A 26,198-nucleotide genomic window follows, 5' to 3' on the forward strand; every position below is an offset into this window, starting at 1 on the left:
GCAGCACTGAATGTCCATCCCACCCTCTGCCTGTGGGTCAAAGACTTCTTGACAAACAGGTCTCAAGTCGTTAAGCTGTGCGATTTCACCTCTCAAGGAAGGGTAACGAACACGAGGGCTCCACAAGCTTGTGTCCTGTCACTGGTCCTGTTCTCCCTCGACACGAACTGCAGATCCACGGGAAACTGTCTGTCAAGGTCATCAAATTTGCTGATGACACCACCATCTAGTGATGGGAATTCCGGCTCTTCTCAGAGAATCGGCTCCTCTGAATCGGCTCCCTTTAAAGAGCCGGCTCTTACGGCTCTCAATCGGCTCTTCATTAAATATCACTGGACACCACTCAGAATCGGAGTAAAAGCTCCGCCCCCGTCTCCATGACAACTCCAGACTGCTTCGCTGACTGGGGCAATCCCTCCTGCTACTGCTCTGCTCCGCCCCATACACTCCTACAAGCTGCAAGAGGAGGACTACATCTCCCAGCATGCCTCAGCGCCCTTTATTACACAGCAAATCAGAGCTGTGTGGGGCGGCTGAGGCATCGGCTCTTTTAAAACTGAGAGCCGGCTCTTGTCGTTCACAGCAAAGAGCCGGCTCTTAGAGCCGGCTCGTTCACGAACGACCCATCACTACCACCGTCGTCGGCCTGGTAAAAAACAATGACGAACAAGCTTACCGCCAGGAGATCCTCAATACAGCCAAAACCGTAGAGCCGATAGTAGACTTCAGGAAGCATGCCCCCACCCCTCCACCAATTTACATCGATGACACCGAGGTCGAAAGAGTAGTCAGCTTCCACCTTCTGGGCACTACCATCTCCAAGGACCTGTGCAGGAAGTCTGGTACACTGGTTTCTCCAGAGACAAATACAAACTTCAGAGGGTCATTTGATCTGCGGAGAGAATTATTGGAAGACCTCCTCCACAACTCCAGACTACGCTCTGAGCAATGAGGATTGCTGGCGACCCCTCACCCCCTGTTCACCGCTTTTTCAGTCGGCTTCCTTCAGACAGGAGGTTTTGGGCCATCTCCAGCAGAACTTTACGCCATAGAAACTCATTTTCCCTGCTGCGGTAAAACACCTGAACTCCCTGCGGGCGAATCACCGCCAGCGCCCACCCTCTACCTTTCATCCCCCCTAAAGCTGCAGCTCCAGAATCGATAGATTGAACTATTTAGCGTAACACTGTGTTCGGAACAATACCATGTTCATTTAATTTCAATTTGCACTACTGTTAAATTACCATTTGCACCCCTTTTCATGCTGTTCTGTTATCTATATTTTCCTATCCCTACTCTGAGCCATGTAAGTGCTAAACCCATTTCCGGGTACCAGCCAGTCATGCTTGGGGAATAAAGGATTTCTGATTCTGAACATTGAATTTATCTGCCATCTACTTGCTCGTGTAGCCATCCCAGTGTTCTCCCCGGGCTCTTGTAGCTGGGTGCTCCACCCGGCTAATATTTGTGAGCACCCGGCTGTCATCGGTTTGCCTCCTCATCCTCTTCCTTTGCTGTAAGCAGAGTTGTACAGAGAAGCACCACCCCTACAATTCTCCGTTATGTCCCACCCGGCTATTTTTTCATGCCACCCAGCTGGAAAAAAAACCGTCTGGGGAGAACACTGCCATCCTATCCAGATCCTTCTGTAATATATCTCTACCTTCCTGTGTTGATAAAAAAAAATAGAAGATAGATCAAGAAATGATTGATAATCGTCGTGCAATTAGTTCATTTTCTTTGATTTACTGTGAGCCTGCGGGTCACCATCTTAACTACTGGCAGACTTGCACATTCACTTGCACATTCTACCAGTTAGCCAGCTGTACAGGGAGAGAATTAACTTCTACGAATTATAACTTTTGAAAGACCGTCCTTTTAAATTAAAACAAACTGTATTTCTATTTAATGCTTAATCCAATTACATTTCCGGAAGTCATCCTTTAGTTCAGCCCGTTTTTACACTTTTTTGTGTGTGTTGTGATCCGCTGCTCCTGCCGCATTGCAAAAAATGTCAATCATATGACCCTTCATCAGAGTGCGCTGACAGTTATATGCATAGCCCCGCCCCAGTTCAGTGACGTACTCCCTGCTGAGCAAGTAGTACATCACTGGCATTCCCTTCGGTCTAGGCATACGCACTGCACTGTGCTCTGTCGCTTACACAATGTGCGTCACCCATGGACTTGCATTACCCCAAGTTACGTACATTAAGCTCAGTGCTTCCAGTAACACACTGCAGCCCTTGCGTCAGATCGGATACTTCCAAGTGCACAGCAATGGACAGCAATAAGTGTGAAAGTCTCCACAGACTTTCATTGCTTTTGCAGCCCCTTGCGGTAAAAATAGGGTAAGGCAATGCAGGTTTACACTGCAGGTGTATAAGGGGCCTAAATGTAAGAAGAGAGGTGTACAGACATCAGATCAAGAAACTAGCAGAACATTCATTTTGGTCCTCAAACGTGTGACGTCTGTAATTCCCATACAGCCTGAAACTTTTAGAAATGGCCACCATCAGACTTCTTACAATTATAGACCAAGAGTGCCATCTAGTGGCAATATTCTAAGCTGTAAAAATACTATGAAAGAAAATAATAATCATTCAGCTATTCTTAAAGTGGACCTGAACTCAGAAGTCTGCTCTGCTCTAAAAGATACACAACAGCATAATAACCTTTAAAAAGACACTGAAGCGATTTTTTTTTATGATATAATGATTTGTATGTGTAGTATAGCTAAGAAACAAAACATTAGGAGCAGAGACATAAGTTTAATATTGTTTCCAGTACAGGAAGAGTTAAGAAACTCCAGTTATCTATGCAAAAAAAGCAGCTAAGCTCCACGACTTTCAAAGTCGCAGAGAGCTCTATCTTCTGAAGCTTGTTATCTCAACTGTCACTGTATTGTTTTTTTTCTCGGCAGAGGACAGTTCAATAGTTCACTGGCCTGCTCTGTAAAATCATTTAGAATACTGAGTAGTGTGTAAACTACACATATTGGAGACTGATGCAATGTTATAAAAAAACACACTATATAACTTAAAAATAAGAATATGATATTTTCTTTGCTAGTAATGTTCTAGTAATTACCCATACTACACAACCAATTCAATATATATTGAATATATATGGGCACTAACAGAGGGTACTCACTGGCGATGACAAACGAAAATTGCACAAGAATCAGCTTTGCTTGTAGGCCTCTTTTCCACGGGTGCGGCTCCTAATTACTGTCCAGGCACTTGCTAGCTCTAGACACGTGACCGGTGGTCCCCCTATGCAGTTGCATCTGAGCGCTGCAGTTGCTGTCCTCAGACGAGATACGGGAGTGTTTTTGGCTGCCAGGTAATGCTACTGCGTGTCACACAATATTGTCCCCCAATGCAGGCCGCATGGCGCACACAATACTGTCTGCCAATATAAACAGCATGGCCCGCACTATACTGTCTGCCAATACAGGCACCATGTCCGCAAAAGATTAGCTGCATGCTTGTTTCAGGTGTGTAATTCAGACAATAATGACTAGAAAGATCAGCAGGACAGCCAGGCAACTGGGATTGTTTAAAAGGAAATAAATATGGCAGCCTCCACATCCCTCTCATTTTAGGTTCCCTTCAAAGTGAACCTTAACCGGGCCAGAAAAAAAAAAGTTTTACTTACCTGGGGTTTCCTTCTGGCCCCCGCAGACGTACTGTGCTCGTTCTGTCACTCACTGATCATTTGGTCCCTCGCCGCGGCTCAGTTTCCTTTTTCTGCGACTGGCCAGCCACCAGGCCAGTGCGCCTGCGTGGCCCTGGCCATGCGTGTCCTCGATTGTGCTCCCATCGCCATAGCCGTCCTGCACATGCACTCACAAGGCTGCTTACCTAACATATTGTGTATGGGCCGAGAAGTATTTCCGGGGCAAAGGGTGCTGACCATGGTAAGGGAAGGTGGCCTTTTATCACATAAAGAAGCAAGACGCTAGCACACAGGAAGTGCAGTAAGCATCTGCACGCGCGCACACACACGCTTTGGGTGTCCTTTAAATACTTTTCCGATCACCAGCGTTTCAAAAAGCACTTAGACAATTAAATTCTATGGGCTGTTTCTAACTAGAGAGAATCATTTTTATTAGAATTGCAAAAGCACTGCATCTAGAACTTTTAGTACGATTATTCTGTTAACAGTATAGAAAAGCGAAATCACAATGAAAAAAAACTGGTGCAAATGCAATTGCCATTCCTATTTTTCCATGTGAAGCAGTCCTAAAGCAAGGTACACACATCCAATTTTGATTGGTCCTTTTTACCACCTCCATGTAGTATGAGGGCAAGCAGATTTTGACTACTGTGAACAGATTGTGAAGGTAAGCTCTCGTACTACTTGGAGGAAGTAAAATTTGCCAATGAATGACCAATCAAAACTGCATGAGTGTACCACCCTTTAGACTTGCTCTGTTGGCCAATCGTCCATCCTCCCTCCTGTAGTTCCCGCCCACTAGTAGTCCATATGGTTGGCACGCCTCCTGTATGCACGCTGTGGCTTCATTTCTCCACCGTATCCCACCCACTTCATTAGTCAAAGGAGGAAGAGAGGGCGGAAGTAGGCAAGCCAGTAATGTTCCCAGCCATGACTGCTGGGGAGGGAAAGTTCCTGGAAGTGGCAAGAAGCTGTGACTCACCACCACTACTGATGCAATACCTCAAAGTGTTTAGAAACAGGGCTCTCTCTGTGTGTTTCTAGAATGGCTGTGTGCAATATATATGACCAATACACCTCTATGTATAATTTGTCTGCTGCTCAACTTGTATTAATCGGAGTTTCCTGAGTCACAAGGCTGATCTATACACTGATCACCCAAAACATTAAAACTACTTGTCTAATACTGTGTAGGTCACCCTTTGTGGACTCAAAACGGCTCTGAGTCATTGAGGCCAATTCTCCCCAAATATCCCAGGTTTCTGGCACTAAATGGTTGGGTGATAGTAGAGTAGAAAAATCTTTATTCTTTAATCCAACATCAAACATTACAGATAAAAGCTCACGCGTATCGGAGGAAGGTATGGCTCCTTAACCTCCTGGGCGATAATCCCGAGCTGAGCTCGGGGTATATCGCGCAGGAGGATTTCTCAGGCCCTGGTGGGCCAATTTGCATAATTTTTTTTTGTTACACGCAGCCAGCACTGTGCTAGCTGCGTGTAACTTCCGATCGCCGTCGCTCGCCGCTACCCGCCGTGCCGCGTAGCCCCCCCCCCCCCCAGGCCCCTTGCACAGCCTGGCCAATCAGTGCCAGGCAGCGCTGAGGGGTGGATCGGGACTCCCTCTGACGTCCCGACGTCCATGACATCATCCCGCCCAGTCGCCATGGCGACCGGGGAAGCCCAGCAGGAAATCCCGTTCTGAACGGGATTTACTGCTTACTCTGATCGCCGAAGGCGATCGGAGTGGGTGGGGGGATGCCGCTGCGCAGCGGCTATCATGTAGCGAGCCCAGGGCTCGCTACATGATTTAAAAAATAAAAAAAAAATTTAAAAAGTGCTGCGCCCCTTCCTGGGCGATGTAATTGTATCGCCCAGAGGGTTAATGAAGCTATGATTAAGGAGCCATACCTGGCTCCGATACGCGTGAGCTTTTATCTGTAATGTTTGATGTTGGATTAAGGAATTAAGATTTTTCTACTATCGCCCAACCATCTGGTGCAATGGAAGATCCTTTTGGTTACTACTGGGACTCTGGCATCTGATTTCCCTGCTCCCACAAGTGCAGTGAGTGTAGCAGCTTTTCCTTGTACTACTGGGACTCTGGCATCTGATTTCCCTGCTCCCACAAGTGCAGTGAGTGTAGCAGCTTTTCCTTGTACTACTGGGACTCTGGCATCTGATTTCCCTGCTCCCACAAGTGCAGTGAGTGCGAGTGTAGCAGCTTTTCCTTGTACTACTTGGCCTCTGGCATCTGATTTCCCTGCTCCCACAAGTGCAGTGAGCGCGAGTGTAGCAGCTTTTCCTTGTTTTCTTCTGGCACGAAACATGTTTACAGTAGACCATGCAAGCCCTGAGAGCTTAGGCCCGGGGTTAGTTTTTCCAGCACATCCCAGATACTCAGACTGAATTAAAGGACACCCGAGGTGAAAATAAACTAATGAAATAAACAATTGTTCTATCCTCCTTCTCCTAAAAATGACTTAAGATATTCCACAGTTCTATTTTATATTTAAATCTACTTAAGATTTTACTGTGTTTTTGCTCAATGACACATTCATTGGAGTATGCCAGAGCTAAAATCTATGAACTATTGACCCTTTTAGTCTCTTTCCTGGTCTCAGCAGTCATTTTCTGCTAGGAAAGTGTTTTATAGTTGTAATTTCTTATCATTAAGAGTCACACTGTAGTCTGACCCAGTCCTGACTCAGACAGGAACTGCCACTTACATACCTGATGTTTAACTCTTTCAGGCAGAGAAAGAAAAAAAAGGAACACAGCATAGTCAATTGTGTGCTAGGCACTGTACATACCGATGTCTATCTCATCACGTCACATGTCACCTCGGGTATCCTTTAAGGGGAATCTGAAAGCCAAAGAAAATAGGATTCATCAGACCAGACAATGCATAGCAGAGTTGTCAAGTGCAAATACAGTGGGCCGAAATCCAAATTGCAATTTAGCATGCATCAAAGTTTCCTGTTTCCAACACATTACCCTTAAAGGGAACCTAAACCAAGTAAAATGCTTTAAAATAAACACATGATGTAGCTGCAAAAGACTATTACCGTATTTTTCGGACTATAAGACACACTTTTTCTCCCCCCAAAATGGGGGGGGGGGGGGGGGGAGAGTCTTATAGTCCGAATGCTACATATTTGGACCTGCGCCTGTAACTCTATCCCCGTGTCTACTATGTCTGCATATCCCTCCCAATGTCTGCATTTCCCCGTGTCTGCGTGTTTGCAATGTACTCTGTGTCCCCAGTGTGTTTGCGTGTCCCCAGCGTGTTTGCGTGTCCCCAGTGTCACATACAAGCAGTTGCCACATATTCAGCCGGCTGTACCCGGTTTCCCAAATACATGCCTGTCTCGCAGCTTTGATCATCGCACTGTCTGTCGGTATCGCTGTAGCTTGTATCAATCAGGAAGTCCTGGACATTTTTGCAGAGAAATCCACCAATCCGGCGGGAGAGCTGGCCTCAACCGCCAATCACGCTGCACACTGCTCGCCCGATGGTGTTGAGGGCGGGATCAACTTTCTGTCATTGGGGCCAATCACAGCACCCACTCGCCTGATTGGTGCATTGCTTGAGTAGTGCGCAGACACTGGGGCACAGGGGGGCATGCAGACACTGGGACACAGGGATAGCAAACACTGAAGGAAACAGTGGACAAGGGGACAGAGGAAGGGGGACAGAGCACAGGGCATTGGACACCAGGACAGAGGGCACAGGTGGACAGAGGACATGGAGACACCAGTGGACACAGGAGGGGGGGTGAGGACACAAGGGGGACAGAGGACACAGAGGTACATAGGTGAACACAGGGGGACACAAGAAGTACAAGAAAGACATAAAGGGGGGCATAATAATTCGGGGAGGGAAGGTCCATAAGACGCCCCTGCACTATGGACGCACCAGGTTTAGTATATTTTTTTCCCCCGATTTCCCCTGATTTTTGTCCTCTAAACCTAGGTGCGTCTTATAGTCCGGAGCGTCTTATAGTCCGAAAAATACGGTATATACTTACCTCACCGTCGGTTCCTCTCAGAAGCTCACCATTTTCTTTTAACAAAGATTCCTTCCAGTTCTGACTAGATCTAATCAGATTTCTCTCTCAGGAGATGAAAGCCTTAAGGCTCATACACACATCAGACTATAGTCTTTGGAAAATGAAAGATCACAGACCAATCTTACCAACCTTCATGTAGTATGAGAGCCATACTCTACACAGTCTTTTCTATGGAGCTGAACTCCCCATCAGACAGAAATCTTTGCAAGATGCTGCACACACTCAAAAGATCTGTAGCTGCAAAAGATCATCATACACACATGATTTAACTGACATTCATCTGCAGATCAGATCCACCAGGATGGATTTTCAGATCTGCGGATGATTGCTTGATCTGCAGATGAATGTCAGTTAAATCATGTGTGTATGATGATCTGCAGAGCTCATAGACTATCATTGCAATTTTCAGGAATGGATTTTTGGCAGGAACAGATCTTTTGCAGATACTGATCTTTTGTGTCTGTACAGCATCTGTGTGTGCAGCATCTAGCAAAGATTTTTTTTCTGATGTGGAGTTCAGCTCCATAGAAAAGACTGTGTAGAGTATGGCTCTCATACTACATGAAGGGTGGTAAGATTGATCTGTGATCTTTCATTTTCCAAAGACTATAGTCTGATGTGTGTATGTGGCCTTAGGCCCAGTTTACACTTAATCAATTGGTACGCTTTAGTGCGCGTTGGTACGCGTTTTTTTCCATAGCAGTGCATTGGGAAGAAGATTTCAGTTAAAACGTGTTAAGTGTGAACTGTGCCATAGGAAAACATTGTCATTATTTTGAAAATCAGTTTTCTTTCAGTTATAACTGAGAGCAACTGATTAAGTGTAAATGGGGCCTTAGGGCCCTTTTTTCACTAGATCAATTGCTGTCAGTTATAAGTAAAAAGACAACTGACGTGCAAGGTAATGTCCATGTTTCCCTATGGCTCATGTGGGGGATATTACTGGTTAACAGAGTGCTGACCCGGAAGCTGTTATGGGATCATCGCCATTTTTTAAATGGAGGATGGAGAATTCCATTGATCACAGTGGACAAACAGGGAGCTGGAGAAAAGAAAGAGATTGAGGACTACAGGAGGTAAGTATGACGCGTGTATGGTTATTATAACTTTAATGCTTCAGTTCAGGTTTGCTTTAAGAACTGGAAAAAACTCAACTGTTCATTTTCTGCCCAGCATGTCCCACCTCTTGACAGGTGTTGCTGTTTCAAGAAAATCTATCCTATTCTCTTTACCTGTCAGGTTTGTGTTGTGGCAATCAGCCTATGTGCTAATAATTCCTCTCTGTAAACATTTACAGGTGTGAGGCTCTATTGTGTATTATTTACACACCAAGTCGTACATAGAAACTGTATGTATTTATCATATGTTCGTATAACAAAACTCACCTTTTTACTCTGGCCTACCACCTACCCCTCCCCTCCCCCCCATTAGTCTCTAAACCCGCAGCTGAACTCTGGTCCCCTACCCTTTGTGTCCCTACCACCCCCTCTAGATTGTAAGCCTTTGGGCAGGGTCCTCCTCCTTTTGTGTCCTACCTGATCATGCACCTCCATTACTGTACACCCATGCTATGCATTTGAGTGAACCTAACTTGCCTAATCTCCATGCTCCCATCCAGTGACTGACTAAGCATTACCTTGTACTCATACTGTGCAGCGTGATCTGGTTTTCTTGTATTCCTGTATTGTCTTATTGCTGTATGTCACCCCTAAATATTGTCTGTAACTTTAATGTACAGCGCTATGTAATATGTTGACACTTTGTGAAAGCAATAAATAACATTGCCAAGGATGGAGCTATATAAATTACTAATAAGAACATTATGAGGATTGCACACGTGCAAAGTAAGGAAAAAACCTCATACTCACCTCTCCACTTATGGGACCTGGTTCTGTAATAGGTCTCATCTCCCAAGAGGACTGCCACATCCTGCCAGTAATAGGAACTATGGGACGATAAGGACAAGTCCCTTAGTTGGCTGGATCACTAGCCTTTTTACTTCAGTTCCAATGACCTTAATAGGGAAGATCAAAGATATGCAAATTCTTCTGAGTTGATGCAAATGTATGCAAATTGTTATGCAAATGTATGCAGTTTGAAAATGGACCTATCAATTTAAACCCATATTTATATTGATTGGTCCTTTTTCAAGCTGCATATATTTGCATAAAAAAACTGCATAATTTCGGACGTTTTGCAGCTCATTGATCATCAGAGAGGATGAACATTTTCGGGTCCTAACCGCTTTCAATACAGCAACAAGGGAAAGACCGATTCTAATTACAGAAGAGGAGGCAAAAATCTAGTTTAGGGGACCCAGCAGGAAACCTCATAGGAAGTAGTTGTCCAATCACAGCACTCTCTACAGCATGAAGCATTGTGATTGGCCGAATAGTTTAGGCGTAGTTTACGTCAACCTATCTGAGACTTTAGCAGGTCGAGAGGGTGCTGTCCATCCAATCACGTCAGCGGAATTTCCCTATGAGGTTTCCTTCTGGAAATAGCATGGAGAAGGACGACTAGGGACCATCAAAGTCTCAAAGGAGTGATAAGTATATTATTTCCAGGTTTTTTCTAGGTTTTCACCCATAGATCCAATTTAATAGCAATGTGATTCCCACTGTCCTAATACTGTGCTAGGCGTCACTTGAACTGTGCATAGAAGCTTCACATAGTGAAGAGGTGACAGCTGGCCTTTGCAGCTGTCGTCAGCTGAATGACAGGTCATGTGCGACAAGCAGACGCCACCCACTTTCCATTCTGCTGCGGAGCAAACAATGCATGTGGTCTGAAAGCCTTGTCCAGTGATAACTATACCACTGTGATAAATTGCCAAGTCTCCAGTAACAAATCCTGCCTACTCCATAAACGTGGACCCTTTGGTCATGTATGCTCTATGACCAGCATCTGCTCAGTAAGTCTGCTCAGTAAGGTTGAGCTTCACTGCTCACCGTTTCAAGCACAGTACAAGGAAGTGCTCACGTTTATTCCGACTTGCACAGACACTGGCAATTCTGCACAGGGATCCTTATATGACAAAGGTGTTATGTTCCACCTCCTCCCACTGTAGGTCTGCTATATGGGGATGCAGGGGTTATAGGAAGTATTCCTTCCCACCTGCTCCCACTGTAGATCTGCTATATGGGGATGCATGGGTTATAGGAAGTATTCCTTCCCACCTGCTCCCACTGTAGATCTGCTATATGGGGATGCATGGGTTATAGGAAGTATTCCTTCCCACCTGCTTCCACTGCAGATCTGCAATATGGGGATGCATGGGTTATAGGAAGTATTCCTTTCCACCATCTCCAACTGCAGATCTGCAATACGAGGATGCAGGCATAATAGGAAGTATTCCTTCTCAACATCTCCCACTGCAGATCTGTAATACGGGGATGCAGGCATAATACGAAGTATTCCTTCCCACAAGCTCCCACTGTAGATCAGCAATACGGGATGCATAGGTAATAGGAAGTGTTCCTTCCCACCTGCTTCCACTGTAGATCTGCAATACAGGGATGCATGGGTTAAAAGGAAGTGTTCCTTCCCACCTGCTTCCACTGTAGATCTGCAATACGGGGATGCATGGGTAATAGGAAGTATTCCTTCCCACCTGCTCCCACTGTAGATCTGCTATATGGGGATGCATGGGTTATAGGAAGTGTTCCTTCCCACCTGCTTCCACTGCAGATCTGCAATACAGGGATGCATGGGTAATAGGAAGTGTTCCTTCCCACCTGCTCCCACTGTAGATCTGCTATATGGGGATGCATGGGTAATAGGAAGTGTTCCTTCCCATCTGCTTCCACTGTAGATCTGCAATACGGGGGATGCATGTGTAATAGGAAGTGTTCCTTCCCACCTGCTCCCACTGTAGATCTGCAATACGGGGATGCATGGGTAATAGGAAGTATTCCTTCCCACCTGCTTCCACTGTAGATCTGCAATACAGGGATGCATGGGTTAATGGAAGTATTCCTTTCCACCTGCTCCCACTGCAGATCTGCTATATGGGGATGCATGGGTAATAGGAAGTATTCCTTCCCACCTGCTTCCACTGTAGATCTGCAATACAGGGATGCATGGGTAATAGGAAGAGTTCCTACCCACCTGCTTCCACTGTAGATCTGCAATACGGGGATGCATGGGTAATAGGAAGTGTTCCTTCCCACCTGCTCCCACTGCAGATCTGCAATACGGGGATGCATGGGTAGCAATACGGGGATGCACGGGTAATAGGAAGTATTCCTTCCCACCTGCTTCTACTGTAGATCTGCAATACGGGAATGCATGAGTAATAGGAAGTATTCCTTCCCACCTGCTTCCACTATAGATCTGCAATACGAGGATGCAGGCATAATAGGAAGTATTCCTTCTCACCATCTCCCACTGCAGATCTGTAATACGGGGATGCAGGCATAATACAAAGTATTCCTTCCCACAAGCTCCCACTGTAGATCTGCAATACGGGATGCAGGGGTAATAGTAAATATTTCTTCATTCCTGCTCCCATTGTAGATCTGCAATACGGGGATGCATGGGTAATAGGAGGTATTCATTCCCACCTGCTCACTGCACTGCAGATTTGCAATACAGGGATGCAGGGGTGATTGAAGTATTCCTTCCCACCACATACATATGAAATCGGCGCCGGGAGACTTACAGCCGGCATAGCTTATCCTGCTGCTGCACAAGTTCCCGGCGACGTTAATTACTATTGCCCCTCTAAGTCCACGTGGATGGTGGAGAACTATAGAATTCTGCTTCCAGCTATAGCTGGGGGCCGAATTATAGTGTTTTAAAAGTAACTTCAGCTCAGTCTTCTGACGGCGCCGAAGTTACTCAGTGTTCGCCGCTATAGCTGTAATTCCTATTACGGCCTATGGTGGCGCCGGCTGCACCCAAATCTTCCTGCGCTGAAAAGAACTGCTCCGCTTCCCACCTGCTCCAACTGCAGATCTGCAATACAGGGACTCATGGGTAACAAAGTATTTATTCCCACATGTTCCCACTGTAGATCTGCAGAGTGTCCATAGCTCATGCCAAGAAGAATATCGGCACAGAGCTAAAGGTGGACCAACTCTTTATTTGAGGGTGTCTCTAATTATTTGGCCAATAAGGGTAAACTGAGCTAGCAAGATTACATTGGAGGAGCAGAGGAGGTTTAAGAGAATAGATTTTTGCCCAGTCTCTGGAATCAAGATAATGAAGTTTGCATTCAACATGGTGAAGTTACTGGCTGAAAGCATGCTGACAGGAGAAGCAGCGGATGAAGACGGGGGTCCTTCAGAAGTACCCTGAAATCTATCAACTTAAGGAAGAGATTTACAATAACAAACCTGTGTGGTTTGTCTAAAGTTCTACTACACTGCCAGTATACTGAAATTGCTCCATCAGGGCAAGCAGACAGATTTAAAAACTCTAACCTCCTCACCATTCCAATAGGCCAGGTGTTGTCCAAGAGCTTGCCGTGGCCAATAGCATGGATGAGGGGGGGGGGGGGGGGGTTAGGAAGGAAGGAGCTTCTGAGTCGGTACAAAAATCATCTGACTCCAACTCCGACTTCTCAGTTTATGAAACCACCGACTCAAACTCAAACTCTGTCTCCAGGTACCCAAATACTTACCAGGGCTGTGGACTAATTTCTTCCAACTCCTCAGTTTATGAAACCCTTAACTCCAGGTACCCAAAATTGATCCGACTCCTTTACTCAACTCCACAGCCCTGGTTTAAAAGTATAAAATAGATCCTCTCCGCCTCTCAATGCAGAGAGCGGACCACCTTATTAGATGGCTGCAAATGCCAATATTGACAGTTCAGCATACAAGCATATTAGTGGATAAACCACTGTTGATCTGTCCTCGATTGTCCCATCTGTGTGGAGGCACTGTCCAGGGATCCAATATGGAAGCCTTAGAAGCTCACCAGATGGGTCCTCGGCCAGATCGGGATATTATTAAATCACAGGTTGTTTGTGTCAATAGGTAAGTAACAAACATTTATTGAGCAGAAAAAAAAATAATGCATGCAGTGGCCTAACGCATTTCCCAAGGATCGCCCTTGTTTCAGCAGAGGCATCTTGGCAATGATTCATAAGGAGCCCTTATCTTTATTTTTACAGTTTCCCAGCCATATTGTGGTACTCTATGGATGAACAGCTGCATACTTGTGACTTTTTAACCTTGTAACTATTTACAGTGTATGCCAAGTGAGCTCCCCTGAGGACTAGGGGTTTACTCTACAACATGTAGGACATATCCCACTAATGAAGGTGGAGACTAGTAGAGCTTGGTGAGGAACCCACTCAGTGTTCATTTTACTACTCTACTCAGAGCTGAGCATGTTCAGCAAGCGAGAAAGCTTCTGCACTGCAGTAACTAAGCCAAAAGTATCAGGTGGCCACATAGGAAACTGAGCAGCACTGACTCGTCATGCACCAGCACACACTTGAGATAAATCTTGTTATAACAATAACAACAACAACAATAACAATAATATTTATATAGCGCTTTTCTCCCTGGGGACTCAAAGCGCTGTGACCCTGCATTATGCAGTCTCAAAGGCTCGAGAAAAGAGGTGAGTTTTTAGCCTTTTTTTAAAGCTGTCCAGAGAAGGAGCCTCTCGTACTGATTGTGGAAGTGAGTTCCATAGAGTAGGGGCTGCGTAGGAAAAGGCCCATGCACCAAATGTTAAGTGTGTCCTGGGAATAACCAGCTTCATCTTGTTGGCAGAGCGGAGGGTGCGTGGAGGGGCATAAAGTTCCAATAGATCCGCTATGTATTTGGGTCCCATGTGGTGTAGAGCCTTGAATGTCAGCAGGCAGATCTTAAAATTGATTCTCCATTTTACTGGCAACCAGTGAAGAGTTTGCAGTACTGGGATGATGTGTGAGCTGCGGGGGGCATTGGCTAGGAGTCTGGCTGCAGCATTCTGTACTAGCTGTAAGGGGCGCAGAGCCTTATCTGTAGATCCGATGAACAGGGCGTTGCAGTAGTCTAGGCGGGAGGATACAAATGCGTGAACCAGGGCAGGAAGGTCTTCAGCTGGGATAAGGTGTTTGATTTTCGCTATATTTCTTAGATGGAAGAAGGAAGACTTGACGACAGCTGATACCTGCTGTCTGAGTTTTAGATTTCCATCCAGGATCACCCCAAGGTTTCGCACAGAGTCTTTATACTGTACAGTATCTCCCCCAATTGCTAGTTTGAGGTGGTGAGCGTTTTGAACTTTATCCATCATGTGTGGACCACCTACCACCAACACCTCTGTTTTGTCAGAGTTCAGCCTCAGCCAGCTGGTGTTCATCCAATTTTGTAAATCCACTAGACACGCATTTATGGATGCTGATGGGTCTTGGGTGCCAGGCTTGAAGGACAGATACAGTTGTGTGTCATCTGCATAACAATGGTATCCTAGGCCATAGTTCTGGATTATTTTGCCCAGTGGGAGCATATAGGCTGCAAAGAGTAATGGTGATAGTACAGAACCCTGTGGAACTCCATAGGCAAGTGGCACTGGATTAGAGTAGTGTGTGCCCAGACATACTTGCTGTGTCCTGCCAGATAGGAAGGTCTGAAACCATCTAAGAACAGTACCCCTTAGGCCACAGTAATTCTTAAGTCGCTGGATAAGAATTTCATGATCCACAGTATCAAATGCTGCTGACAAGTCAAGAAGAATCAGAATTGAGCAATCACCCTTGTCCCTTGCAGTAAGTAGATCATTCATTACTCGGACTAATGCTGTTTCAGTGCTGTGCCTTTTCCTGAATCCTGACTGAAAAGTATCAAAGATGTTGTTATCTGTAAGCCTGGCTTCTAGCTGGTTGGCGACTGCTTTCTCGATAACTTTTGATAGGAATGGTAAGTTCGCCACCGGTCTGTAGTTGGTTACAGAATCAGGATCTAGTGATGGTTTCTTCAGGAGGGGTTTTATGATTGCTTTCTTTAGTTCTTCTGGGAAAAGACCACTTTGCAAGGAGCACTGAGTGATTTTGTGAAGTGCTGGCCTGATCAGCTCTGGGCACTGCATTAAGGATCCAGTTGGGCCAGGATCCAGGTCGCAGGTAGTGGGGCGGAGACTTTGAATGAGAATTCCAAAATCTTCTACACTCAGAGTGTCAAAGACTTGCCATGGTGGTACGGTACTAGGCATATGCAACGTCCAGTGGTCAATTGATGTAGTTGGTGTAATGCTGGCACGGATGGTAGTTTGTGAAGAAGGCAGAGAATTCTTCACACCTTTCCCTGGAGTATGTGGTTGGGGCTTTTAGGCAGGAAGGATTGCAGAGTGATTCCACTGTGTGGAAGAGTTGAGCAGCTCTGTTGTTGGCTGTAGATATTTTGTGCAAGATAAAGTCTGATTTTTTCTTGGTTATTGCTTGTTGGTATTGTCTGAGGTGTTGAACTAGGCTAGATTTGTGCTCCTCAGTCCCTGATTTACGCCACTGTCTTTCTAGTCTGCGCCTTTTCTTTTTTAGATCCATGATGGTTTTGTCAAACCAATTAGCTTTCTGCTTTTTGGTTGCTGATTTGGTGCGCCATGGGGCAATACTGTCAAGTGTTTCATATATCGTGGTGTTGTACTGGGTTACTAGAGTGTTTGGGTCCATTTGGCTGTGGAGCAGATTTGTAAAATCCAGGTTGGCAGTTATCCTCTCCGGTGTTAATTTACTCAGGGGACGGGTTTTGATTGTTTCCTTAGGGAGCTGCTTGATAGGGTGATGTTCAATAGTAAACTGTATTATGTGATGGTCTGAACACACCACTGGGGTTACTGTTATGTTACTAATGTCCATTCCAAGGTGGAACAGTAAGTCTAGCGTATGCCCTCCTCTGTGGGTAGCTGATTTTACAACTTGTGTGAAGCCTAGTCCACCCATGAGATTTATTAGTTCATTTGCATCTTGTGATTGAGTGTTATCAGCCCGGACATTGAAGTCACCAAGGATGATCCATCTCGGATAAGACAGAGTTAGCATGGCCAGAAGTTCTGGGAATTCCTGTAGAAAAGGGTCAGCATCTCCGGGGGGACGATAATAATGAATCATCCATGAATGAAGGCTTCAGTAAAGTAAAACAACCAGTGGCAGCTTATCTTTGGATACAGCAGCATTACTGAACCTTAGGCACTCCAGGCTAGAGTCTAGAGTTTTCTTTTAGATGGAGACTCAAAGCAGAGAGAGATTTCAATTCATTCCAAACACCAGAGCTCACCCAAATGCCAAAAATACCAGCTCCACACAAGCTACAAAGGGCTTATACAAGCTGTTACTGCCCCTGACCCACCTGGAATGCGCATCTTGGCCGACCTGGTTTCCAGCAGGCTAAGGTGACTCACGTTACCTCTTCAGGTAGGAGCTGAATACATAAATTCATATCTGTCCTATGTTCAGAATAGGTTTCTGAATACACAGTTTAGGTAAATTCGACTCAAAGTTCTGATTACACAAACTCCTAATAACAGGTCTATAGGATATTATCCACTTAATGCACGGGTCAGTAGATATACGTCCTCTGTGACTTCATCTAAGCCACAGGTCAGTAGAATCTACTGACTTGTACAGAAGCAGTGCTGTGCAGGATTAGGCTTGCTCCTGTGCACATTTCTGGCACTATCTGATGCAGCACTAATTGGTGAATGGGAATATATGTTTTCTGAGCTAATGAGATTGATTTTTACTATTAAAATACTTTTATTTTCTCATTTCATAGTGAAAAATACACACTGTAGCATTATTTCAGAATCCAATATCTTCACCATAAATTGTGACAGGAACATAATCTAAGTTTTGTGATAAGCAGTAAGAATAGCCAAAATGTGTGCTTTGTATCTACAGTAGCACTTTTTATTTTTAAACTGGAATTGGTGAAACTGAGAAATAAATGTTTTTTCTTTTTTCTTTGTTTTCCCATTAAGATTCATAGAAAACAAAAGTGTTCGAGGGAAAACATGGCATACAATGAAAGCCTAGTTTGTCTTGAAAAAAACAATATACATTTCATTTCTGTGTCAGAAGTGGGGATAAAGTTATTTCTGATTAAATGGGGACATAGCTAAACTGTCAAAACTGCCCTGGTCAATAAGTGGGAAACAAGGTCTGGATGCGAAGTGGTTATATAGCCAAGAACTTCAAAATGATAGTTTCTCAGGTATGCAGCATAACAGAATTGTCCTGTTCACTATATGTGGAAACAGCAGAATAAGTGAACCGGAGAGGAACCTCGGGTTGAAAATGAAATACTGTACTTACCTAAGAAAAGGAGAGCCTCTGGATCCTTCAATTGCTTCCCATGCCATCCTCCAGACCACCGGTGTTGCCTGGGACCATCCTGCACATTGCGACTGCCTCCTTAGCATAGAGCCACTTGTGCACAAGCTGCTCCGGGTTACTGTGCAGGCAGGGCTGTGGAGTCGGAGTTATTTTGGGTACCTGGAGTCGGAGGATTTATAAACTGAGGAATCTGATTTTTTTTCCCGACTCCACACAGCCCTGTATGCAGGTGCAGCCGTGCTCGTGCAGGAACAGTAGGCCAGCGTTCATGAGCTTTAAATCTGATAAGTTTGTCGGATTTCTTTGGAAGGTCCACGCTCTGTAAAGTTGGAAAGTGCAGGAAGCTTCTGCAGGATCCAGAGGCTTCCCTCTTCTTTTCTTAAGTATTCACTTAATCACTCCATTTATATGTCCATGTCAGATTCATCCAAAGAAATATGAACCAAAATGTAATCATGAATTATGAAATGACATGCAGACTGGACAACAGGGGTAACGAACAACAAGAATTATTATTAATTAGTATTTATATAGCACACACACCTTCTGCAGCACTGTACAGAGTATATTGTAATGTTACTTAAAGCGGAACTGTAAACAGCGTTAAAAATAAGTTTCACTTTGCTAAGAAAAGGTGGGGGGGAAGGCTGCGCGTCGTGTCCCTAAACACATGCTGCATGTGTTTAGGGACGCGCAGCCTTTCCCCCCACCTTTTCTTAACTTTGTAACTATGTAACTGTCAGGTTAGCTGCTCCCAGCCCCTCCTCCTGAGTTTCCTGTTTGCATAATTAGTAGCAGATTTGCATATGATTTGCATCTGAATTGAATGCAAAGTGTGCATAAAATCTATTTAGGTGCTGCACACTGAGCTGGTGGTCATTTCGGATGCAGCCTTCGTGGTATGCGCTGGCGTTCTCCTCGCTGTAATGTAAGTTTCCCTTTGCGCCTGCGCGGCCCTGTCAGCGCGCCTCCTCGTTTACGTTCTTGTAGCTAGACACGTACTGCGCAGGTGCAGTAAAGATTTTCTCGTACGGCGCCTGCGCAGTGCACTCCTGGGTACGGGAACTTGTACTAGGATCCGCGTGGCCAGGACGCAATGGAGGTCGACTTACAAGTCAACCTCCATTACGGGAAATAATGAGAGCCGCGGCGGAGGAGCCGAGAATCAGTCCAGGACTGTGAGGGCACAGGTCAACTGCAGGGGGTTGGCAGAAGCCCCAGGTATGTGAAACTTATTTTTTTCAGCACTTTACAGGTCCGCTTTAACTGTCCCTCAGTGGGGCTCACAATCTAATCCCTACCATAGTACTATATCTATGTATGTATCATGTAGTGTATGTGTTGTAGTCTAAGGCCAATTAAGGAGGAGGCCAGTTAACTTACCTGCATGTTTTTGGGATGTGGGAGGAAACCAGAGTGCCCAGAGGAAACCCACACAAACATGGGGAGAACATACAAACTCTGTGCAGCTAGTGCCCTGGCTATTTTGTTCTAAAGCATGCTGTCATTTTTATCTTATTAAGGGTCCATTTACACATGCAAAATGCTAGCGATTTTGCTAGCGTTTTTGCTCTGGCGATTAACGCGAAAAAAAATCGCCATTCCCACTTGACGATTTTTTCCGCGATCACATTTAGCACTTCTATAGCACTTAAAGCGAGCTGGAAATTTCCTGAAAATGATGCAGGATACAAATTTGCGTTTGGCGATTTGCGCAAATCGCCCAAGTGAGAACAGGCCCGTAGGGTATTATGGCACTAGCGCTTTAAAACTTGCTGGCGCTTGAGTGTTTTGCCGAAATTGCCAGCAAAAAGCTCAGATGTGAACGGGGCCTTAAAGGGAACCAGAGGCCCCCCCAAAAAGCTTTTATACATACCTGGGGCTTCCTCCAGCCCCATACACACGGATCGCTCCCACGCCGCCATCCTCTGCTGCCTGGATCCGCCGGTACCGGGTCCCGTCATGGCCGCCAGTCGGCCAGCAGACGCGGCCAATTTTCCGCATCACACGGTGCTCCCTCCATGTATGTACGCTTACTGCGCAGCCTCACGCTTACATACATGAAGGGAGCCCCTGTGATGCGGACAATTGGCCGCGTCCCCCGGAAGTGACGGGACCCGGTACCGCCGATCCAGGAAGCGGAGGATGGCGGCGTGGGAGCGATCCAGGCTTATGGGGCTGGAAGAAGCCCCAGGTATGTATAAAAGCTTTTTCTTTTTTCGTTCCTCTCTGGTTCCCTTTAAGGTTGTGTGCACTGCAGTATAATGGCTTCCATACACATTGCCAATGCTGTCAAAGAACTTCTACAACTTCCTCAACAGAACACTTAGGGACGGAGCACTCGAGCACTCCTGGAACTTTACTGTATATAACCTAAAGAATAAAATTGCTTATTTTTTTCCCAATATTAATGTATAAATTATATAGTCTATCATTGCCCATCGTAAAATCTCACCTCACCTTGTCTTACATTGTTAAATTTATCAGTGATGGTGGCACCTTTACTGCTGACAATGTGAATCTCTGTGGATTTTTTTGCCCTCTATGAAGTGAACAAGAACATCACATGCTATCCCAGAATGCTCTGGGGGAGAAGATTGCATTACATCATGGGCAGCACGATGGCATAGTGGTTAGCACTCTCGCCTTGCAACGCTGGGTCCCCGGTTTGAATCCCAGCCAGGTCGACATCTGCAAGGAGTTTGTATGTTCTCCCTGTTTCTGTGTGGGTTTCCTCCGGGTACTCCGGTTTCCTTCCACATCCCAAACACATACAGGGATAGGCATTGGGCCAAAGTGCGGGGATCTCATCCTACAAAGCCAGTGGACCTGACAGGGTCCAAAGTGGGACAATTGGAGTAACTGTTAGTTTTGGGGGGAGTGTGAGTAAATAAGTGGTGCGTGCTACAGCAGTAGCAAGGCTACTTTGAACATTTTACTTGCACTGCCACACTAAGCTGCGCTGCTTGAGCAGTGTAGCTTAGTGAATCAACCCCTACTGATTTGCCTGTAAGCCAGATGCAGCTATCAAAAGAGCCACATCTGGCTCCCAAGCCATAGGTTCCCTACCCCTGGTTTAAACAGTATGCAGAACACAGCAGCAATGAGATCAAGTGAAGGAAAGTTTGGTTGATGATTGCGCGGAATCAGAAGCCCAGAATCACATGGGCAGTGTAAGAGTCCACAACTGATGATAAAGCATTGGTTAGGCCTGCATGCTGCACATGAATAGACCTCACAGAGCACAGACGCCTCAGGTTTCACATCCCCATAACGTCACTGACAACATCTGACACACATAGCCAATGTCAGCCTCAGACACCCAACACTACCCACTAAACCAGTTCTTCAGCTTCTACTGCCCCCAAATCTTAGAACCAAGCAGAAAGAGATGTATCTGGAAAAAAAAAATACTACTGGCAGAGCAAAGAAAACCACAGCAGCCAATCAGCTAGCTAGAGGCTGATCAGGAGAAAACTGGGCGGATGCACATTGCACAAGACTCCACATTTTCCCACTTACAGCCCCTACAGTCCATTGTGCAGATACACAAGCCAGAATTCAGCGAGGGAGAGGAGAGCCACTGAGCCATCTGAGAAAACAGCATTACCACAGTCTGATGAACATGAAGCTGAATTAGTAATCAATATTTATGAATGAACAGGTCCAAATCAATCTCAAAGAACTGGAACTGATCTAAAACAATCAACTTATGAATCGAAAAAAAAATGAATATTTAACCTTTTTACTTTCAACACAAAATGGGGTAAAATTATACTCTTTTTCTTTCAACAACTATTTTGATTTACTTCATATGAATTTAATAGATTTCATTAGGTTATCTCACACACGATCAGTTAAGGACTTTTCATACTGTCCTTGGCTGGTTAGTGCTTGAACAGGTATAACATTTCTAGGTGCACGGATGATAAAACATGCGGGGCCTGAATTACCAAAGCCCCAATGAGTGGCAATAACTGGTGATACACTGTAATGCAGGAACAATACAGGACTTACCAGTATTTTTCGGACCATAAGACGCTCCCGACAATAAGACGCACCTAGGTTTAGCAGACAAAAACCAGGGGAAAAAAATATACTTAACTTGGTGCGTCCATGGTGCAGGGGCGCCTTGTGTATCTCTCCCCCACCCCCAATTACTATGTTCCCCTTCTACCCCCGCTTGTGCCCTTCTCTGTGTCCTTGTGTGCTCATCCGTGTCCTCATATGTGCCACCGGATGCCCTTATCCCTGCCCCCCTTTGTCTCTTGTCCTCTTCCGTCCCGAGTATAGTCTATCGTTTGTCCCTAATCTAGTCCCTTATGTCCCCTGGGCAGTCTGTCCCCTTTGCTGTCTGTCATCTGTCCCCTAATCACTCTGTTCCCTGTGCTGACATCTTTCCCCAGATTGCTCTGCCCCCTGTGCTGTCTGTCATCTGTCCCCAGATTGCTCTGTCCCCTGTGCTGTATGTCATCTGTCCCCAGATTGCTCTGTCCCGTGCTGTGTCATCTGTCCCCAGATTGCTCTGTCCCCTGTGCTGTATGTCATCTGTCCCCAGATTGCTCTGTCCCGTGCTGTGTCATCTGTCCCCAGATTGCTCTGTCCCCTGTGCTGTATGTCATCTGTCCCCAGATTGCTCTGTCCCCTGTGCTGTCTGTCATCTGTCCCCAGATTGCTTTGTCCCCTGTGCTGTCTGTCATCTGTCCCCAGATTGCTCTGTCCCCTGTGCTGTCTGTCATCTGTCCCCAGATTGCTCTGTCCCCTCTGCCCCCTGTGCTGTCTGTCATATGTCCCCAGATTGCTCTGTCCCCTGTGCTGTCTTTCATCTGTCCCCAGATTGCTCTGTCCCCTCTGTCCCCTGTGCTGTCTTTCATCTGTCCCCAGATTGCTCTGTCCCCTCTGCCCTATGTGCTGTCTTTCATCTGTCCCCAGATTGCTCTGTCCCCTGTACTGTCCCTGTCAACTGTCCCCAGATTGCTCTGTCCTCTGTGCTGTATGTCATCTGTCCCCAGATTGCTCTGTCCCCTGTGCTGTATGTCATTTGTCCCCAGATTGCTCTGTCCCCTCTGCCCCCTGTGCTGTCTTTCATCTGTCCCCAGATTGCTCTGTCCTCTGTGCTGTAGGTCATCTGTCCCCAGATTGCTCTGTCCCCTGTGCTGTATGTCATCTGTCCCCAGATTGCTCTGTCCCCTGTGCTGTATGTCATTTGTCCCCAGATTGCTCTGTCCCCTCTGCCCCCTGTGCTGTCTTTCATCTGTCCCCAGATTGCTCTGTCCTCTGTGCTGTATGTCATCTGTCCCCAGATTGCTCTGTCCCCTGTGCTGTATGTCATCTGTCCCCAGATTGCTCTGTCCCCTGTGCTGTATGTCATTTGTCCCCAGATTGCTATGTTCCCTCTGCCCCCTGTGCTGTCTGTCCCCAGATTGCCATGTTCCCTCTGCACCCAGTGCTGTATGTCATCTGTCCCCTGTGCTGTCATCTGTCCCCAGATTGCTCTGTCCCCTCTGCCCCCTGTGCTGTCTGTCATCTGTCCCCAGATTGCTCTGTCCACTGTACTGTACTGTCATCTGTCCCCAGATTGCTCTGTCCCCTGTGCTGTATGTCATCTGTCCCCAGATTGCTCTGTCCCCTGTGCGGTATGTCATCTGTCCCCAGATTGCTCTGTCCCCTGTACGGTATGTCATCTGTCCCCTCTGCCCCCTGTGCTGTCTGTCATCTGTCCCCAGATTGCTCTGTCCCCTCTGCCCCCTGTGCTGTCTGTCATCTGTCCCCAGATTGCTCTGTCCCCTCTGCCCCCTGCGCTGTCTGTCATCTGTCCCCAGATTGCTCTGTCCCCTCTGCCCCCTGTGCTGTCTGTCATCTGTCCCTAGATTGCTCTGGCCCCTCTGCTGTCTGTCATCTGTCCCCAGATTGCTATGTTCCCTCTGCCCCCTGTGCTGTCTGTCCCCAGATTGCTCTGTCCCCTGTGCTGTCCTGTCATCTGTCCCCAGATTGCTCTGTCCCGTGCTGTATGCCATCTGTCCCCTGTGCTGTCTGTCATCTGTCCCCAGATTGCTCTGTCCCCTCTGCCCCCTGCACTGTCTGTCATCTGTCCCCAGATTGCTATGTTTCCTCTGCCCCGTGCTGTATGTCATCTGTCCCCAGATTGCTATGTTTCCTCTGCCCCGTGCTGTATGTCATCTGTCCCCAGATTGCTATGTTTCCTCTGCCCCGTGCTGTATGTCATCTGTCCCCAGATTGCTCTGTCCCCCATGCTGTCTGTCATCTGTCCCCAGATTGCTCTGTCCCCCATGCTGTATCATCTGTCCCCAGATTGCTCTGTCCCCTGTGCTGTCTGTCATCTGTCCCCAGATTGCTCTGTCCCGTGCTGTCTGTCATCTGTCCCCAGATTGCTCTGTCCCCTCTGCTCTGTCCCCCGTGCTATCTGTCCCCTTATCCCATCTGTCCCCTGCTCGCTATGTCCTTGTCGGTTCTGTCCCCTGTGGGATCTGTCATGTGTCCCCTGTGCTACCTGTCCCCTGTCCGCTCTTGCCCTTGTCGTGCATCGTACAGCATTGGTGGGGAATGGGCAGGCTGTGGCTTACCACTTAACGGCGCCACAGAGAGGAGAGGGGCAGCAGTAATCATCTTAGTAAAACAGCTGGTGGGTCAGTGCACGCAGCCAACGTACTTCTCTCTCCACTTCCGCATTTGTAACGTATGCGGAAGTGAAGCGAGAAATACTTTGGCTGCACTGATCCACCTGGAGCTTTACTAGGATGATTACCACTGCTCATCTCTGCACTATGGTGCTGTTATGTGGTAAACCACAGCCTGCCCCCCACCCCCCCTCCCATTTTTGGGAGAGAAAAAGTGCGTCTTATGGTCTGCAAAATACGGTAGCCGTGTGATTGCACTATGTACTGATAAAACTCAGGCCAAGACTGTACTGTATTTTACATGTAACTGAGCCCATGGTAGTTTGAAGGAAGCCTGTAGTGAAAGTGACCCAAATGGGTACTTACCTAGGTAGAAGCTTCCCCCTTCCTCCTTGCCTTTTGATTGCTGGACACCCCTAAACCCATTGACAAGGGCTCGGCGACATAGCTTGGATGCAGTGCGCAGATGGCTTGTGCCTGTACACTGGCATGGGGCCGGATGGGCTTAACCTTTTCCCCCAGAGCATGTGCTACTGCTCAAGCACCCAATGTGACAGCTCCAGATATTTGTGGGCGTGATTCCCAGGTGATATACAGAGAAGGATTGCACTAGTCCTATCTGGGGCTTAGGAACTCAGTCTCACTCAGGCGTATGTTTCGTGTGATTTCGCTCGTTCTGTGCAGAACTGGCAGACTACTGCACATACAAGGAGGAGGAGGACCTGGCAAAGCCGCAATAATAAACCAGATCAATGGGAGGTGCTGTGCAGGAAGTGTTACTTGTTGCTGATAGCAACCAGTCAGCTTCCAGCTGCCATCATACTCCAGGCTAGTAAATTAATGAAGTCGTCTGGCAGGTTTCCACAGGTCACTTTTCATACTTTGGCTCCATTGTGAATTTCTGCCAACACGTGACAGCCAGACAGAGACAGACCCATAAAACAAGAGACACACAAGCCGCTGCAAAGCCTTTCAAAGTAAAAAAGGTAAAGAAAGGCGACAGCTCCACCCTCCCCACACTCAGCGTGGCTGCCTCACCCCACCCCCACCTCTCCTAGCCGTTACTGAAAGGAAAAGACGTGGCTGCAGGGGGATTTATGTGTCAGCAACGTCTACGTGCGTTCTGTATAAAGCCAGGGAGCTGCTGGGCCTCACACTCTGCAAACACAACACATAGCTTCAATGATGCCATACAGTGTGCACAGCGCTAGCTGCTCTCCAAACACAGGGGACAGGATCTAACCACAGGGAATAGAACTAACGTCATCTAAAACATCACCAGCCTTCCTCCCTGAGGCCAGGGTCACACATAGCAGAATTGCATGAGTTTTCCCCATAGAACATAGTGGAAACCTCACACTGACCTAAGGAGGGTGTTTAATTACAATACTCACACAGCAACAGCCTCCTTCTGTATCTAAGATATATATTTACACTTCTCATATACATCACCAGCTCGCTTTATATAGGAGGGGATATACAGAACAGTACTTATATACACTCACTGGCCACTTTATTAGTATTTATATAGCACA

General features: G+C 46.5%; 1 long non-coding RNA gene across 2 annotated transcripts in view; it reads right to left on the bottom strand.

The window, feature by feature from the left end:
• Positions 1 to 25,625, bottom strand: part of LOC137537321 (uncharacterized) — a 106,365-nt gene extending 80,740 nt beyond the window's left edge. The window contains exons 1-3 of one of the 2 annotated variants that reach the window (XR_011024591.1): positions 25,030 to 25,625; positions 9,621 to 9,766; positions 6,493 to 6,545 (exon numbers count right to left, since the gene is read on the bottom strand). This is a non-coding gene — a long non-coding RNA (uncharacterized lncRNA). The remainder of the gene's footprint in view (positions 1 to 6,492; positions 6,546 to 9,620; positions 9,767 to 25,029) is intronic. The other variant, XR_011024590.1, reaches the window with a different exon arrangement.
• Between the last annotated feature and the right edge of the window lie 573 nt (positions 25,626 to 26,198).

Source organism: Hyperolius riggenbachi, chromosome 10, assembly GCF_040937935.1.
Source record: "Hyperolius riggenbachi isolate aHypRig1 chromosome 10, aHypRig1.pri, whole genome shotgun sequence".
In the NCBI taxonomy this organism is placed as follows: Eukaryota; Metazoa; Chordata; class Amphibia; order Anura; family Hyperoliidae; genus Hyperolius; species Hyperolius riggenbachi.